Source organism: Pipistrellus hanaki (genome assembly GCF_964339955.1).
Source record: "Pipistrellus hanaki genome assembly, chromosome: X".
NCBI classification, from domain to species: Eukaryota; Metazoa; Chordata; class Mammalia; order Chiroptera; family Vespertilionidae; genus Pipistrellus; species Pipistrellus hanaki.
In genome coordinates, this window is record NC_140524.1 from 71,804,245 (window position 1) to 71,823,333 (window position 19,089).

A 19,089-nucleotide genomic window follows, 5' to 3' on the forward strand; every position below is an offset into this window, starting at 1 on the left:
GGTTTGTTAACACCTTATAAGGAACATGGGAGACAGTCTATTCCTCCTCCTTACCTGGCACGTACACAAAATGGCTCTTCATCCACCTACTCACAAGCTCACACCTGAATTCTTTTCCCATCCAACCCAGCAGAATGACACAGCTCCATTCCATGTAACTATTTGGTGGTCAGAGCAGAACAGCACACTGGAGGTCAGATACCAGCTCCCTAAGGCTGCTGCCTTCTGCTGTAACAGGAGAATGCATTAAGCTCAGAACTTGGCAGGGCTGCTGTTATTACCTTTTCATGTATCAAGAAATAAAACTGTGGCCAAGACTAGGAAAGAGGTTTGCGCATGGTGACACAGGACTCCAGGTCCAGTGCTCCTTTCCCCACACCTACTTGCACACTTCAGCTTTGGCCCCTAACCTGCCAGTCCTGGAAAAGGGACCCATTTCCCACCATGATCCTGTGGCTTTAGCAGGAGCTATCAAATCACTCAGTGGAAGTCTGGAGTTGGCTGCTCTGATCTCAAACCTGTAGCTCTTGTTCTGAATCAAGAGTGAAGGAGTAGTGCACTTGGGGTTTTGCACTTGTGTTGCCTTCCCCCCATCTTTGTTCTGGGACATATTTTAGCCAGGTGAGATTTTCCTTGTCCTCCCCCAAAGTGGAGACTATGTCTTTAAGAAAGGACGAGTCAGAGCCACGAGGATCAGTTTCAAGCAGCCTCAGAAGGCAAATCTGGATTGAGTTTAGGAAGAAAAAAGAAGGGGTTAGCTTTGGTCCTGCCTCCTTTCCTTTCTCTACTTTGTTTGTCCCTCCTTCGGCCTTAGTCTGGAAATTCAGTTAACTTAGGCAGGAGGTTATGGAGTCCAGGGCTTTTCCCAGCAGCCTTGTCCTCCCACCTCGTCCGTCCTCCAGCTCCCGTGCACATAATCTAGAGGACTGCTGGCCAAATTGCGAGAATGATTAGGTACGTGATCTGGACATTTTAACTTTCGCTCTGTCAGTTGAGGTCTGGGGAATGTCCAATGTGGACTTGATGGGAGGTGGGAGGGGGACCTCTAATCCCTCTAAGAACATTAGTAACTGAGGCAGGAAGACGGGTGGGCTTAGCCATATTTCTCTCGGTGACTTCACCAGGGGCTCTGTGTTCAAGGGGTCCAGAGACTCAGAGAGAGAGGCCTCGTCCATGAAGCCAGCCTCCCCCTGCTTCCCCCCCGCCCCGCAATCAGTTGTCAACTGAACCCTTGATGGGTGGGATTTGGAGAGTGTTGAGTTTGCTGCTGCTACTGGATGTCAGAGGGGTGCTAGAAACCCCATGAGAAAATCAGATGGGAATATGTCGAGCTCCAGCCATCTGTCTGTCTGTCCATGACACTCTGCTGGCATATAGCCTCTAAGATGAGATGAGGCTGCTCAAGTTGCCTGTGCAGTGGGCAAGGAGCCATGCAAGTTTTTGTGTTTGCTTGTTTTCAACTTTGTGAGTGACTAAAAACAAGGCTGTCTGTTTTTAAGGACTTCAGTTTACACTTCAGAGAAAAGGACTTAATGCTACTCAGCTGAAAGGGGAAAACACAAAGAAAGAGATTTTTTAAAAGGCACACTGAGTTTGTGATAAAGTTTGCTGTGAGCTCAAGAATATTTTCCCCGTATATTTTAGTATTTATCCATGCATTTATTTATATATTTATTAAACATTTGTTAAATGCTATTGGCACCCACTGCTGGGATGGGGGAACCTGCACCTCAATATGAAGTTGATCTCCCATCTGACCTCCTTCTCCAGGACTCTACTCCTCTTTTTCCTCATCTACACCCTGGCCTATTTAAGAGGGCAAGAAGCACCAGCTTCTAATGCACTCAGGTGACCTGATGAGGGCAAGATAAGTTGTTGACTGTTGGCACTAGAGTGGGAACATCTCACCTGACAACGGTCCCTCTTGAAAGAGACTTGGGCCTGGGTCCCAAACATGACCTCAACCACTGGGAAGGACTTTGAAGGTCAGGAACCAATAGGACTGCAGAAGTTCAGCCTAACAACTGCCAGGCAGAAGGTGTGCTCTGAGCCTTCTTTGGACATTAGGGGTAAAGCCAGGCCCCTGGTTGGGCCTTTAGCTTCATATGTAGAACAAACATAGGTTGGATTTGCCAATAGCATCTGAGGACAATGTTCTTTGTGGCTTAAGCAAGTTGTCATAATCTGGGCAGGAGGCATGCTAGGATCTCAGCCACCTAGGTTGTTAAGGAAGGAGTGATGTAGGAATAATGGTTCTTGGGTGGTCTTTTGGGTATAGAACACTTAGATATGGCATAGACTGGTTTGAGTGTGTGTGTGTGTGTGTGTGAGTGTGTGTGTGTGACAAAGGAAGTACTCCCTTGGAGAAAAAGCCTGAAAAAAAGCCAGGCAGGAAGTGTAACCTTATCCAAGTAGGCTTGGGATTCAAGACTGAACTCATAACTGGAAGGTTGCACAAATGCCCAATGAATACAGTGGGGAAAAACAGTGTGGCCAGTGCAAGAACCTGCTCACCCTGCTGGGGGCAGAAATGTGAAGGGGATAAATGGTTAGGTAAGCTTTTTTACTTCTGGGTCTGAATCAAGAAGGGGGGCTGGAAGCTACCACCACCCTACTGGAAAACAAAGCCCCATAGCAACATCTGTGTACATTGCACTCTAGGCATTTGGGCTTGTGATGGGCTTATCTGAGGGGTTATTTCTGAGTTTAATACACTGTATGATTTCTTAAAGCTGTGGTGGTGATACTCTGCAAACTTATCCTTGTCCATCCCTCAAATCCCACAGTGGCTGCTCCTGCCTCCCTAAGAAAGGCTATCACTGAGCTAGACCTCCTGTTCTAGCAGGTGGCCCTCTACCCTATCACATGCTGTGCCTGGGATCATTGGCTCTGCCTACGAACTCCTATCATTCCTTTGAAGCATAAAGCAGTTGCCCCAGGCAAGTTGTTCAGCTTATTGGCTGGGAAGAAGGAAGCAGAGGAGGATTGTGTCAGGGAGGTTAAATGCCAGCCAACATCCTAGATAAAGTAGGGAGCTAGGCCTTTCCATCTACAGCAACTTTAGGGAAGAAGCTCAGTACAGGTCATATCCTCTCCTTCTGTGGTACATTTTCAAGAAGTGCTTAGTTTCCTCTCCATTTTTTCTACAAGTCTAATTGTCTGAGGGGAACAGGGTTTTGTAGTATTTTTTAAAGTGGAGAAAATTGCCCCTTAAATGTAAGCTGAATAATTCCAGTAAAAATATTCAAGTGAATGAGGCTTCTGCCCAAGTATGGGAAAATATCCATCCATCTCTCCACTTAATCAGAAAAATAACCCGCCTAGTAGTGAGTCATGCTGCCCTTCAGCAAACAGAACCATTCTTAGCCACATAGCCAGGAAAAATGTGCTTGAGAGATGATAGCAACTATAATGAAGGAAATAAGTGAAGGGTTTGGGTTCCTGATGCCAGCAGCTGTATGGACCACCTTTGCCCCTCCTGTGCAATGGATAATGCACTGAACCGGGCTGTATCATCTGTGACCAGATCAGTATGGCTCATCTTGATAAGTGGAGCCCCTGCAGGAACACTCCATAGCTCTTTGCATAGTCTGGGAGTTATTTTTTTAAAAAACTTCTTTAAAAATTCTCACCTAAGGACAGGCTTAGAGAGACAGGGAGGGAGGAGAGAGAGAAAGAAAGAAAGAGAGAGAGAGAGAGAGAGAGAGAGAGAGAGAGAGAGAGAGAGAGAGAGAACGAACCCATTCCCATTGACTGCCTTTCCTACAATCTCTGACCAGGAACCAAACCTGAAACCCATGTGCCCTGGCCAAAAATCAAGTGAGCAACCATCTGGTGCACAGGATGACACTAAACCAAGTGAGCCACTTTAGCTGGGCTGGGAGTTCTTTTTTATTGAGGAAAACATATATACATTATATTACATAAAGTGTACTAGTTGTAAATGTGCAGCTCAGTGAAATTTTACATATGTATACATCTGTGTGTAACCACCATACAGAACAACATATACATTTCAGACTCCAGAAGGCTCAATTTTTCCCCTTCCCCTTGGGGTTTTTTATTTACATGCACCAAAGTACTGCAGCTGGCTGTTTGTGGTTAGTGATGTGCTGGTAAATGTTTAATAACCAGTTCTGGTATGTGTAGAGGTGCTGTGCTTTGTAGCATTTGTCCATTTTTGTGGTATAAATACACCGAGTGGCTAAATTATTATTATCTCTGAAAAAATAATCTGGTCACTCAGTGTATATCCTATATACAATAATAAAAGGCTAATATGCAAATTGTCCCCTCAACCAGGAGTTTGACCAGTAGGCAGGCGGCCAACAGCCCATGTCCCCTCCCCCTGGCCAGGCTGGCTGAACTCCATCAGGCCTATACACACACACACACACACACACACACACACACACACACACAAACACACACACAAACACACACAAACACACACAAACACACACAAACACACACAAACACGGAGTGGCCAGATTATTCTGGCCACTCAGTGTATACCTGCCATGGTTGATTTCAAGCTATGAACAGTTTAACAACTGGCTTACAAAATTCTGAAAATTTAACAATTGACTCCGATGAACCAGGGCAAACTGTATCCAGCACACCAGTGATTGTGATGTGGTGTCAAAGAGAGCCAGCCCAGCCTGGTGGGGCACAGGTAAGAGAGGGCTCTCAAATAGTCCCAGGTCCAGCCCCCTTAGTGAGGAGAGAATTGTTCATAAGATTTAATGCAATTTCTAACTTCCATCATCCATACACCAGACAACAGTTGTGTTCCCACCTCATGGCAAAGTTTAGAGCAGTGGTTCTCAACCTTCTTAATGCTGCAACCCTTTAATACAGTTCCTCATGTTGTGGTGACTTCTAATCATAAAAAATATTTTCATTGCTACTTCGTAACTGTAATTTTGCTACTATTATGAATTGTAATGTAAATATATGATATGCAGGATGTATTTTCATTGTTACAAATTGAACATAATTAAAGCATAGTGATTAATCACAAACAATATGTGATTATATATTGTGAAATATTTATTTCTAATTACAAATAAATGAAATTTTGTCTTAAAACATGGTGTAGCATGGGTAAGTCTTAATATAACAACAGTAAACTACATTGCTACATTTTGTGACAGTATGCGTAAAAAGCCAACGTTATTTTGATGTAGTTTATTTGTTTATTTTTTGTTTATTTTCTCTTTAGCTTCCATTGCCCTAGGGGCAGTATCAGTGAAGAAGTTCTTTCAGCATATGTCTGAGATTTTGCTACCTGTAGATTCCTCTAGTATTTTTATGGTTTCCTGTCTTATGTTTAAGTCCTGTATCCATTTTGAATTTATTTTTGTGTATGGTGTAAGTTGGTGGTCTAGTTTCATTTTTTTGCATATATCTGTCCAATTTTCCCAACACCATTTATTGAAGAAACTGTCTTGACTCCATTGTATGTTCATGCCTCCTTTGTCAAAATATTAATTGAGCATAGTGATTTGGGTTGATACCTGGATTCTCTATTCTATTCCATTGGTTTATATGTCTGCTCTTGTGCCAGTACCAGGCTGTTTTAAGAACAGTTTCTTTGTAATACAGCTTGAAATATGGTACTGAGATCCCACCTACTTTATTTTTCTTTCTCAGGATTGCCATGGCTATTGGGGTCTTTTTATTCCAGATGAATTTTTGGAGAGTTTTTTCTAGGACTGTGAAATATGCAGTTGGTATTTTAATGGGGAGTACATTAAATCTATATATTGCTTTGGGTAGTATGGACAAAAATAAAAAGCTCTTTTATAGCAAAAGAAACCATCAACAAAACAACAAGAAAACCCACTATATGGGAGAACACATTTGCAAATGTTATCACTGATAAAGGTTTAATCTCCAACATCTACAGGCAGCTTATACAACTTAATAAAAGAAAGATAAATAATCCAATAAAAAAAAAATGGGCCATGGACCTAAATAGAATCTTTTCAAAAGAAGACAGAAGGAAGGCCAAGAGGCATATGAAATCATGCTTAAAGACACTAATTATCTGAGAGATGCAAATCTAAACGACAATGCGGTACCATCTCATACCTGCCAGAATGGCTATCATCAACAAATGACAAGTGTTGGGGAGGATGCAGAGAAAAAGGAACCCTCGTGCACTGCTGGTGGGAATGCAGACTGGTGCAACCACTGTGGAGAACAGTATGGAGTTTCCTCAAAAAACTGAAAATGGAACTCCCATTTGACCCAGTAATCCCACTCCTAGGAATATATCCTAAGAAACTAGAAACACCAATCAGAAAGGATATATGCACCCCTATGTTCATAGCAGCAACAGTTACAATAGTTAAGATTTGGAAACAGCCTAGGTGCCTGTCAGCAGATGACTAGATCAGAAAACTATGGTATATCTACACAATGGAATACTATGCTGCCATAAAAATGAATTCTTACCATTTTCAGCAACCTGGATGCATATAAGCATGACCAATGGACACAAAACACTGGGGGGTGAGGGCATATATGGGAGTGGGGTGGAAGGGGCAATGGTAAGATATGTACACATATAATACCTTAATAAAAAGTGAAAAATAAATAAAATTTAAAAAGCCAACATCAGTGTAAAGGTTGAGATTGCTTCTTTCTCACCAGATCAGAAATTCTTGGGGCAGTCTTTGCAAGAGCACAACAAAGATCATCTTCCACAACATGTGTACTTCTGTATTTACACTTGATAACCAACTAGCTGGAAAACCCTGTTTCACAAAGATATGTTGTTGGAAATGGAAGGAGAAAGAACAACATAGTATCAGACAGAATACCATATGACTGCAAACACTTGATCCAGAATTTTGTAACTGGCATTGTAGAGAAATAAGGTCTCACTGCATCACTGTTAATGAGTTCAATGAACTCCTCTTGTGCTGTCTCAGCAACATCTTCAACTTTGACTGTGAATGGGCTTCTGGCAAGTGCAAACAAGGTGTCAGGTAGATTTGGAAAGTACGATGAAATTTTGTCTGAAAGCGTGTACAAGGGTTCTTTCACAGAAATTATCATCATAATCCTTTTGTCTGGTTCAATGTCATGTTCCTCAAAGAAAGCAGATAAGATAGGCAACATGTAAATTGTATTTTCATCCAATTTTTTCCCCCAAAGCTGAAGTTTTATTTGCAATGATGGGATCTTTTCAGACAAATTGTGGCATGTTGCATTTGGTCCTTGCAGTGATAAATGTAACTCATTCAAGATGGCAAAGATGTCAACCAAGTAAGCTATTTTCTTTTTAAAAAAATATATTTTATTGATTTTTTACAGAGAGGAAGGGAGATGGATAGAAAGCCAGAAACATCGATGAGAGAGTAACATCGATCAGCTGCCTCTTGCACACCCCGTACTGGGGACATGCCCGCAACCCAGGTACATGCCCTTGACCGGAATCGAATCCGGAACCCTTGAGTCCGCAGGCCGACGCTCTATCCATTGAGCCAAATCGGTTTCGGCCCAAGTAAGCTATTTTCTGCAGTTCACTTTTATCGCTGAAAAGTGCTTCGAACTGTGGTCGTGCTTTCTGATTTAAAAACGTTTTGAGTTTAGCACGAAGCTCAAAAACACGTTTTAAAACTTTTCCTCTCAACAACCATCTCTCTTCAGTGTGAAATAGTAGAGCATTGTTCGGCGCATCCAACTCGTTGCACAGTTGCAAAAACAGTCGACTATTTAAAGTGCTTGCGTTTACAAATTTGACAGAATTTATGGTGCTTTTCATTACTTCTTGTAACTCTGTGGCAGTGTCTTCATTGCTGATATTTGCTGATGAATCATACAGTGAGTTCCGATGACTTTTGGTGACTCGTTCAATACCAAACGTTGAAATCCCGATCTACATCCCAGCATAGCTAGAGCACCATCTGTGCAAAAACCACAAACCTTTTCCCAAGAGATCTTATGCTCTTTCGGAAATGAACCAACTGTGTCAAATACATCACATGCAATAGTTGTCATTTCAAGAGGTTTGCAAAAAAGAAACTCATCTTTAAAGTTGTATTCATTAATATACCTCATGTAAACCAGTAACTGTGAACAGTTTGCAACGCCTGTAGATTCATCAAGTTGGATACTAAATATTGGAAGTGGAGCAGATTTAATATCTTGGATTACCTGATCAAGAATATCAGCATACGTGTCATCTATTGTTCTGTGGACAGTGTTGTTAGATATGGAAATTGCACTCAATTTCGTAACAAATTTGTCTCCGATCATAACTCAAACAATGTCTTTGGCGGCTGGCAACAGTAAATCCTCAACAATGGTGTGAGGTTTCATAGTTCTGGCAATTCTGAGTGTCACCAAATATGAAGCTTTAACAGCTGCTATGTTTTGTTTGTGGTACTTGCCACCAGTGTCAAGTCTGGCTTTCTTGAGTCCATCAGCTTTGCTTCTAAAATAGTTGGTATCCTTGCCGGCAAAGCTCGGATGCTTGCTAACAAAATGGCATTTTAGTTTGTTCAACTTCATAGATTCGGCTGATAGAACTTCACTACAAATAACACATTGCGGTTTCTCAATTCCTGCTGTATTTATTGAGGTAAAACCATACTGTAAAAAATCCCCACTATATTTTCTTTTCTTAATGTTCTCTACACAAACCATTGTCATGGGATGGTTTGCTAATGAAAATAATATGTAACAATAGTATGAATAACACAAAAGATAATACATGGCATAGTTCAGTCAATACAGTTCATTAAAGTTTCCTATGATTTACCATTCTCTGTGTTGTTGTTTTTACGTACCTGTTAATATCACAAGGGGGCAGTATTCACATCAACCACAGCTGAATATAAAAAGACTGATCAGTATCCAAATTAAGTTCCCATGGTATAGAAAAATGTGTTTTCCGAAAGGGTTGTTCAACCCCCAAAGGGGTTGTGACCCACAGGTTGAGAACCACTGGTCTAGAGTCAAAAATATAAGTAAACCATGGTTCTCTCTGTCAAGGAGCTTACATAATTTAACATTTTCAGGAAGAGGCAGGCATGTGGAGGTATAGTAGTATATGCAGAGATAGACATGTGGAGGTATATATGCAATAAAGAATTCTAGGGGCTGGGGTAGGAGACTACATGGGAATTATTAAGGGCTTTGAAGAGGGTCCATTTCTGCCTTGGAATCTGAAATGTATTTCTTACCACACTTTACTTTGGGAAGTGCCTTGGAATTGAAGAAAAGAGCTGCAGACTCATATATAGCTGTATTAGATTTTGATTCACCTCCTCCATGCTATGTGGTCTTGGTCAATTCACTTACGGTAACTTCTCTGAGCCTCAGGTTCTTTATCTTTAAAACTAGAGGCCAGGTGCACAAAATTTGTGCAGGGGCGGGGGGAAGGTCCCTCAGCCCAGCATGTTTGCACCCTCTCCAATCTGGGACCCTTGGGGAATGTCAAACTGCTGGTTTAGTACATTCCCCTCATAATCTGGGACTGCTGGCTCCTAACCACTCACCTACCTGCCTGCCTGATTGCCCCTAACCACTTCTGCCTGCCAGCCTGGTTGCCCCCAACTGCCCTCCCCTAACAGTCTGATCGCCCATTACTGCCCTCTCCTGCCAGCCTGATGGCCCCCAATTTCCCTCCCCTGCCAGCTTGATGGCCTTCAATTGCCCTCTCTTGCTGGCCTGATAGCCCCCAACTGCCTTCCCCTGCTGGCCTGGTCACCACCAACTGCCCTCCCCTGCTGACCATCTTGTGGTGGCCATCTTGTGATGACATGAAGGGATCACATGAGGGCACAAGGACCACCTAGGCTTTTATTCGTATAGATGGGGATAATAGAAGTAACTGCATTGCATTATTATTTTAAATATTAAATGAGATTGTAATTAATGCATAACATTTAGCACATGTAAGTATTTACTAATTATTAGCTTCAATTAGAGATTATTAATTACTAACTTGGACAAGCTCTGAGCCTACAACTAATTTTCTTCATCTGTGAAATGAGAATAAAATGCCAAGAACAAAGTAAGATCACATGTGTGCTTGTAAGATTCTCTCTTTGTCTTTTGCCCTTGGCATTTTAATTATGATGTGTCTTGGTATGGTCCTCTTTGGATTCCTCTTGTTTGGGGTTCTGTGCGCTTCCTGAACTTGTAATTCTATTTCTCTTACCAGGTAGGGAAAGTTTTCTGTCATTATTTCTTTCAATAGGCCTTCAATATCCTGCTCGCTCTCTTTTGGCACCCCAAAAATCCAGATGTTGGTACGCTTTAAGCCATCCCAGAGGCTCCTTACACTATCCTCACACTATTGGCTGATTTCTCAACAGAAACTATGCAGGCCAGAAGGGAGTGGCAAGAAATATTCAAAATGATGAACAACAAGAACCTACAACCAAGATTACTCTACCCAGCAAAGCTATCATTCAGAATTGAAGGTCAGATAAAGAGCTTCACAGACAAGAAAAAGTTAAAGGAGTTCATCAACACCAAACCAGGATTACATGAAATGCTGAATGGTATTCTTTAAGAAGAGAAAGAAGAAGAAAAAGGTAAAGGTAAAAATTATGAACAACAAAAAGACATCAAATACATACCTGCCAACAGGTGAATCTAAAAATCCAGTGAATAAAAAATCTGAAGAACAGCTGAAACCAGTTTGGTTCAGTGGATAGGGCATCGGCCTGTGGACTGAAAGGTGCCTGGATTTGATTCCGGTCAAGGGCATGTACCTTGGATGCAGGCACATCTCCAGTAGGGGGTGTACAAGAGGCAGCTGATCGATGATTCTCTCTCATCGATGTTTCTAATTCTCTATCCCTCTCTCCTCCTTTCTGTAAAAAATCAATAAAATGTATATTTTTTAAAATCTGAAGAACAAAATGGACTGGTGAATATAATAGAATCAGGGACATAGAAAGGGATTGGACTAACAATTCTCAGGGTAAAGGGGTCTGAGGGGTGCTGGAAGAGATTGGACAAAAATCTTACACCTATAGATGAAGACAGGGGCGGGGATAAGGGCATAGGGTGGAGTTGGGAATCAGGTGGAGGGGAGTTATGGGGGAGGGAGGAAGAGGAACTCCTGTAATAATCTGAACAATAAAGATTTATTATTTAAAATAAATAAATAAATAAAAATAAAAAATAGAACAATAAAAATAAAGATCACATGTGTGAATTATCAGGCCCAGAACAGGCACCCAGCAAATGCTGGTTTTCCTTCCTTCCCTGCTTTCAAATATACTGATTTATATGATAAAAAAAAAAAAAAAAAAGCCCAGCTCAGACATATCAGGAAATAAATACATCAAGTAAATACACCAAACCCACTTTTTAAACCTTTATTTTACAGTAATTATATGTTCACAGGTAATTGCAAAGCAAACAAACAAACAAACAAAACGTGCAAGGGGTCCTGTGACCCTCAGCCACTTTTTCCTGATGTTGACATCTTAGGTAACTTAACTATCTATACTAATAAAAGGGTAATATGCTAATTTGACTAGGAGATCTTCCAGGAGACCTTCCGGATATTCTTATGGACAAAGCCGTGGTGGCAGGACTGAGGCCAAGAGGAGAAGGCAGTTGTGGGTGATCAGGCTGGTGGGGGGTGGGACAACTGGGCATAAGCAGACCAGCAGAGGGGGGCCAGTTGAGGGCGAGCAGGCCATCAGTGGGGGTCAGTTGGAGGTGATCAAGACAGCGGTGGGAGGAAGTTCGGAGTGAGCAGGCCAACAGTGGGGGCAGTTAAGGGTGACAGGCCAGTGGGGAGGGAAGTTTGGGACAAGCAGGCCAGCAAGGGGGGCAGTTCAGGGTGTCAGTGTAGGCACGGGGGGGGGGGCAGTTGGAGGTGATCAGGCTGATGGGGGGCATTTGGGGGCAAGCAGGCCAGCATCAGGGGGCAGTTGGAGGAGAGTAGGCAAGCAGACAGAGTGGTTAGGGGCAATCAGGAAGGCAGGCAGGCAGGTGAGCAGTTAGGAGCCAGCAGTCCCAGATTGCAAGAGGGATGTCTGACTGCTGGTTTAGGCCCAATCCCTCTGTAAACTGGCAGTAGGACATCCTTCGAGGGGTCTCAGATTGGAAAGAGTGCAAGCTGGGCTGAGGGACACACCCTTGTGCATGAATTTTATGCACAGGGCATCTAATGGTCATATATACACACATATGACCATCGCATCCAAAACAACCGAATGGATGACCAAACAGGCTGTGTGAGGTGATCAGGCCAGCAGGGGGATTAGTGAGGGGTGACCAAACAACCAAGCTTCATGCTGCCTGGGGTGACCAGGCTGGGAGGGGGTTTAGTGAGGGGTAACCATCCCTGGCAGGCTGCCTGAGGCAATTAGGCCCACAGGGGGGCAGTTGGGGGTGACCAGGCTGGCAGGGGGATCAGTTAAGGGTGACCAAGTCAGCGGGGGAGGGGCAGTTGGGGGCAACTATGCTGGCAGGGGGGCAGTTGGGGGAGACCAGGCCAGTGGGGAGAGCAGTTAAGGGCGACCAGGCTGGTGGAGGTGACTATGCTGGCAGGGAGGCAGGGGGAGCATTTAGGGGTGATCAGGCAGCCAGGCAGGTGAGCAGTTAGGAGCCAGTGATCCTGGCAGTTGGACATCCCCTGAGGGGTCCCAGATTGGAGAGGGTTCAAGCTGAGCTGAGGCCCTGGGATCCTTCCCCCATCCGTGCACTGGGCCTCTAGTAGTACAATATCAAAACCAGGAAGTTGATATTGGTACAATTCACAGAGCTTATTCAGATTTCATTCATTTTACATGTACAGTATGTGTGTGGGTGTGTGTGTGTGTACGTATCACGTGTGCATGCAGTTTTATCACATGTAGATTTGTGTAACTATCCCACAATCAATGGAAAATATCCTCAGATGAGGATTAACAAAAAATAAACAAAAATAAAAAAATATTTTAATATCTCATTTACCATTGCAGCAACAACAACAAAAAAAAGATACCTAGGAATAAACATAACCAAGGAGGTAAAAGACCTATACTCAAAAAATGATTGAAAATTGAGAAAAGAAGTAGAGGAATATACAAACAAGTAGAAGTATATACCGATTTCATGGGTTGGAAGAGTTAACATCATTAAAATGTCCATACTACCCAGCAATCTATATATTCAATGTAATTCTCATTAAAATACAAATGACATCTTTCACAGATCAGGAACAAATATTCCAAAAATTTATATGGAAGACCCCAAATAGCCTCAGCAATCTTGAGAAAAAAGAACAAAGTTGGAGGGATCACAAAACCAGATATAAAACTATACTACAAGCCATTGTATTCAAAACAGCTCAGTATCGGCACAAGAGCAGGCATACAGACCGATAGAACAGAATGGAGAACCCAGAAATCAACCCACACCAATATGGTCAATTAATATTTGACAAAGGAGGCAAGAGCATACAATGGAGTCAAGACAGTCTCTTCAATAAATGGTGTTGGGAAAACTGGACAGGTACATGCAGAAAGATGAAACCAGATCAACAACTGACACCACACAAAAGAATAAACACAAAAATGGATAAAAGACTTAAATGTAAGTGGCAAAGCCATAACAATCCTAGAAGAAAACATAGGCAGTTAATCTCAGATAACTCACATAGCAGTATTTTCACCAATATATCTCCTAGGGCAAGAGAAACAAAGGAAAAAATGAACAAATGGGATTGTAACTAAGCTAAAATGCTTCTGCACAGCAAAAGAAACCACCAACAAAAAAGGGAACCCGTTGTATGGGAGAACATAATTGCCAATGATACATCTGGTGTGGATTTAATTTCCAAAATATACAAAGAACTCATACAACTCAACACCAGGAAGACAAACAATCCAATTAAAAAAAATGGGCAAAAGATCTGAATAGACACTTTTCCGAAGAGGACATACAGATGGCCAATAAATATATGAAAAAGTGTTCAAATCACTAATCATCAGAGAGATGCAAATTAAAACTACAGCAAGGTATCACCTCATACTTGCCAGAATGGCTACCATCAATAAAATCAGCAGACTGATGCAGCCATTATGGAAAACAGTATGGAGGTTCCTCAAAAAAATTAAATATGGAACTGCCATTTGACCCTGTGATTCCACTTCTAGGAATATATCCTAAGAACCTGAAACGCCAATCAGAAAGAATATATGGACCCTTATGTTCATAACAGCATTATTTGCAATGCTAAGATCTGGAAGCAACCCAAGTGCTCACCAGTAGATGACTAAATAAAAAAGCTGTGATACATTTACACAATGGAATACTACAAGGATGTAAAAAAAAAAAAAAAAGGATCTCTTACCCATGGACACAGATAATAGGGTGGTGAAGGCCTGGGGTGGGGTAGCAGGAACAGGATAGAATGGACCAATGAAGGGAAATGGGGGACATATGTAATACTTTTACATAAAGATTTAATTTTTAAAAAAGAAAGATCTCTTACCCTTTGTGACAGCATGGATGGACCTGGAGATTATTATGCTAAACCCGTGGTTGGCAAACTGTGGCTCACAAGTCACATGCGGCTCTTTGGCCCCTCGAGTCTATTTTGAAGAAGTGGCGTTAGAAGTTTAAGCTTAAAAAATTTGGCTCTCAAAAGATATTTTAAAGAACATTATAAACTGATGAACAAAAAGATAGATACAGAAACAGTAAAGCAACAGTAAAGCAAATTACAGGGGGGAGGGTAGGGAGATATGGGAGAGATGAGAGATCAACCGAAGGACTTGTATTCATGAATATAAGCAAAACCAATAGACAAAAAACTCTGGGGAGGGAGGGCATGTATGGGAGTGGGAGGAGCAATGGTAAGATATGTACACATATAATACCTTAATTTAAAAAAATGAAAAAAAAGATATTTCAGTCTTTGTACTGTTGATATTTGGCTTTGTTAACTATTGAGTTTGCCGACCACTGGCTTAGCAGCTAAGCAAAGTAAGCCAGTTAGAAAAAGACAAATATCACAAGATCTCACTTATGTGTGAAACCTAATAAACAAAATAAACTGACCAACAAAATAGGTCCAGAGGCATGGATGAATGGAATAGACAGATAGATCTCAGAGGCGATGGGGTGGGAGGGATGGGAAGAGATTAACCAAACAACATATGCACATATGCATAACCCATGAACATGACAATAGTGTGGGGGAAGGCCCGGGGTGGGGAGGAAGCTGGGTGGATGGAGGCAGGGGGAGAAATGGGAGGTACCTGTAATATTGTCAACAATAAATAAACATAATAAAAATGATTGTGTGAAGACATAGATATACAGATCAATGAAACAGGATAGGGAACCCAGAAATAGACACAGAAAACACAACCAAGCAATTCAATGGAGGAATGAGTCTTTTCAACAAATGTTACTGAATAGATTGACATTTGCAGGAAGAAGAAAGAAGAGGAGGAAAAAGAGGAGGAGAAGGAGAGAGGGAGAGGAAGAGGAGGAGGAGGGAGGAAGAAAGAGGAAGAGGAGGGAGTAAAAGGAGGAGGAGGAAGAGGAGGAGGAGAAGAAAGAGGAGGAGGAAGAGACAAAGAAACTTGGAATAAACTTCACAACTTACAAAAGATTTAACTCAAAATGGATAATGAGTTAAATGTACACATAAAGCTGTATAACTTTTTTTTTTTTTTAAATAGAGAATTACTTTGGTATCTAAGGGCTAGGCAAAGAGTTCTTGGGACTTGACACTGAAAGGATACACTATAAAAGGAAATATTGATAAATTGAATCTCATCAAAATTAAAATTTCTTGCTCTGCAAAATCCCATGTACAGAGGATGGAAAAGGCAAGCTGCAGAGTGGGAGAAAGTATTTGTAAACCACATATCTAACAAAGGGCTAGTATCTAGAATGCATAAAGCACTATCAAGACTCAACAGTAAAAATAAACAATTCAATTAGAAAATCGGCAAAGCCATGAATAGACACTGCACTGAAGAGAATATACAGATGGCAAAATAAATTTATGAAAAGATGTTCAACATCATTAGCCATTAGGGAAATGGAAGTTAAGAAAGATCATAGTGTGATACCATCTCCAACAGAATAGCTAAAATAAAAAATAAAAAAAGTGACCATACCAAAGGCTGGTGAGGATGCCAAGAAACTGAGTCAACTCATACATTGCTGGTGGAATGTGAGATGGTACAGCCACTCTGGAAAATAGTTTGACAAGTTTTTAAAAAATTAAGCATGTGATTACCATACAAAGTAGCAACTGCATTCTTAGGCATTTATCCCATAGAAATGAAAATTTATGTTCACAGACAAACCTGTTATAGGAATTTTCATAGCAGCCTTATTCATAATAGCTTCAAAATGGAAACAATCTAGATGTCCTTTAACAGGTAAATGGTTAAACAAACTGGTACATTCATACCATGAAATGCTACTCGGCAATAAAAAGAAGCAGGCCTAGGAACTGCACCCATGCATTAATTTTGTGCACTCAGCCTCTAGTTTTATATAACAGAATTCAATATTATTTTATACTAGAGGCCCAGTGCACGGATTCATATACTCGTAGGGTCCCTTGGCCTGGCCTGCAGGAATTGGGCTGAAACTTATCTCTCAGTCTGGGATGTGGGTAAAGCATATTTGGAGCTGACAGTGCCCTAGTAGCAACCTAACCCATGGCTGATTCCACGAGGAATCAGGCTCCCTCCTCTACTGGTTGGAGCACCTGCCCCCTTGTGGTCATTGTGCATTATAGCTATCAGGAGAATAGTCAAACAGTGGGACAGTCATTAAGGCTTTTATATATATAGATTAGTTTCAGGTGTACAGCATAGTGGTTAGACAATTATCTAATTTACAAATTGCTTCTCCCAATAATTCTATTACCCCTGGCACCATTCACAGTTATTACGATACCTGTGGTGGGGTCCCTCAGCATGGCCTGCACCCTCTTGCAATCCAGGTCCCCTCGGGGGATGCTGGAGAGCCAGTTTTGGCCTGATTCCCACAGGCCAGGTCAAGGGACCGCACTGGTGTACGAATCTGTGCACTGGGCCTCTAGAATGCATATAAGATCTTTGGTTAATATCTTTCTGCTTCCCCTCCCCCCTTCCCTCTGAGATTCATCAGTCTGTTCCATATTTCCATGCCTGTGGGTTGAGCGTCTGCCCCCTGGTGGTCAGTGTGCATCATAACTACCAGTCAAACAGCGGAATGGTCGCTTAAGTTTTTATATATATACTAGAAGCTTGGTGCATGGAATTTGTGCACAGGGGGAGTGTCCCTCAGCCCAGCCTGCACCCTCTCCAATCTGGAACCCCTCGAGGGATGTCCAACTGCCCATTTAGGCCCAGTGAGATCAGGCCTAAACAGCAGTCAGATATTCCTCTCACAATCCAGGACTGCTGGCTCCCAACTGCTCACCTGCCTGCCTTCCTGATTGCCCCTAACTGCTTCTGCCTGCCAGTCTGATCACCCCCTAACCACTCCCCTGCCAGCCTGATTGATGCCTAAATGCTCCCCTGCCAGACTGTTTGCCCCTAACTGCTCTCCCCTGCAGGGCTGATCACCCCTAACTTCCCTCCCCTGCAGGCCTGGTCATCCCCCCCCCCAACTGCTCTCCCTTGCAGGCCTGTGTCCCTCCCAACTGCCCTTCCATGCAGGCCTGGGTCCCCCTTAACTTCCCTCCTTTGCTGGCTTGGTCACCCCTAACTGCCCTCCCCTACTGGCCTGATCACACAACTGCCCTCCCTTGCAGGCCTGGTCCCTCCCAGCTGCCCTCCCCTGCTGGCCATCTTGAGGTGGCCATCTTGTGTCCATAAGGGGGCAGCCATCTTATGTGTTGGAGTGATGGTCAATCTGCATATTATTCTTTTATTAGATAGGATAGAGGCCTGGTGCATGGGTGGGGGCTGGTTGGTTTGCCCTGAAGGATGTCCCAGATTGATCAGGATGGGGATTCCCTTGGGGCATGAGGTGGCCTGGCTGAGGGGCCTGTGGTGGTTTGCAGGCTGGCCAAGCCCACTGGCGACCCAAGTGGAGGCCCTGGGATCTAGGGTTTAGTTATCTTCTATAATTGAATCTTTGTAGCCTGGAGTGGAGGTAAGCCTTCTGCTTGTTCCGTGACAGTAGCCATTTCTGTTGAGATTTATGTATCTTCTATAATTGAAACTTTGTAGCCTTAAGCAGAGGCCTGGGCAGGCCAGGGTGTGTGGAAAGTTTGACTTCCTCCATCACTGGGGGCAACCCTAGCCTTCAGCCCTTTCCAGCTCCGTGGCTGCTGCCATTTCTGTTTGGATTTATGTATCTTCTATCATTGAAACTTTGTAGCCTTGAGTGGAGGCCTAGGCCAGCAAGGGCAGGCAGAAAGCTTGGCTTTCTCCATTGTCTGGGAAACCCAAGCTTCCCTCCTGCTCTCTCTGGCCGTAGCCATCTTGGTTGGGTTTATTTGCATATTCGCTCCTGATTGGTTGGTGGGTGTGGCTGGTGGGCATGGCTGGTGGATGTAGCAGGGTGATGGTTAATTTGCATATTACTCTTTTATTAGCTAGAACTAGTGGCCTGGTGCACAAAATTCATGCACATTAAAAGGGAATTAATTAGAGGAAATATTTTAATATTGTTATGTGCCCTTTCTCTATAATAGAAGTGTCAGAAATGAAAGAAAATTAGTAAAATGTACATAAAATCTCCTTCCTGTCAGAGTTTGGGGCATGCCACAGGACCTAGAGTCAAGTCCCTGACCACCACCCTCACTTGTTTTAAAAAGCAGGAGACCTAGACCAGGCTGGCCCTATCCCTGTCAAGCCCCGCCAGGTGGGGGCCATGACCTAAGGTCCCTATCAAGCCCTGCTGAGCAGGGGGGCACAGCCTGACGTCCCCTAGCCAGGTGCAACCTGATGTCCCCTATCAAGCTCCGCTGGGCAAGGGGCATGGCCTGTGGTCCCTCTCCCCAGCCAGGCTCCATGCAGTCTCAAGTCCCTGCTGTTCAGTTGTGAAGTTATGGCATCCCAGCTAATTTTCATATTCCTCTATTATATAGATTATTGACTTCCCTATGCTGTACTTGACAGCCCATGATTATTTTTATTACTACCAACTTGTGCC

The 19,089-nt window shown here is 42.9% G+C and overlaps 1 protein-coding gene across 2 annotated transcripts in view; it reads left to right on the forward strand.

Annotated features, from left to right (window-relative positions):
* NHSL2 (NHS like 2) overlaps positions 1-19,089 on the forward strand; it is a gene marked incomplete at its 5' end in the record, with an annotated part of 326,943 nt that overhangs the window by 184,543 nt on the left and 123,311 nt on the right. Inside the window, one exon of one of the 2 annotated variants that reach the window (XM_084869449.1) lies at positions 744-954. The exons of the other annotated variant lie outside the window; for it this stretch is intronic. Of the gene's footprint in view, positions 1-743; positions 955-19,089 lie in introns of those variants that run through there. 2 annotated transcript variants of the gene reach the window in all.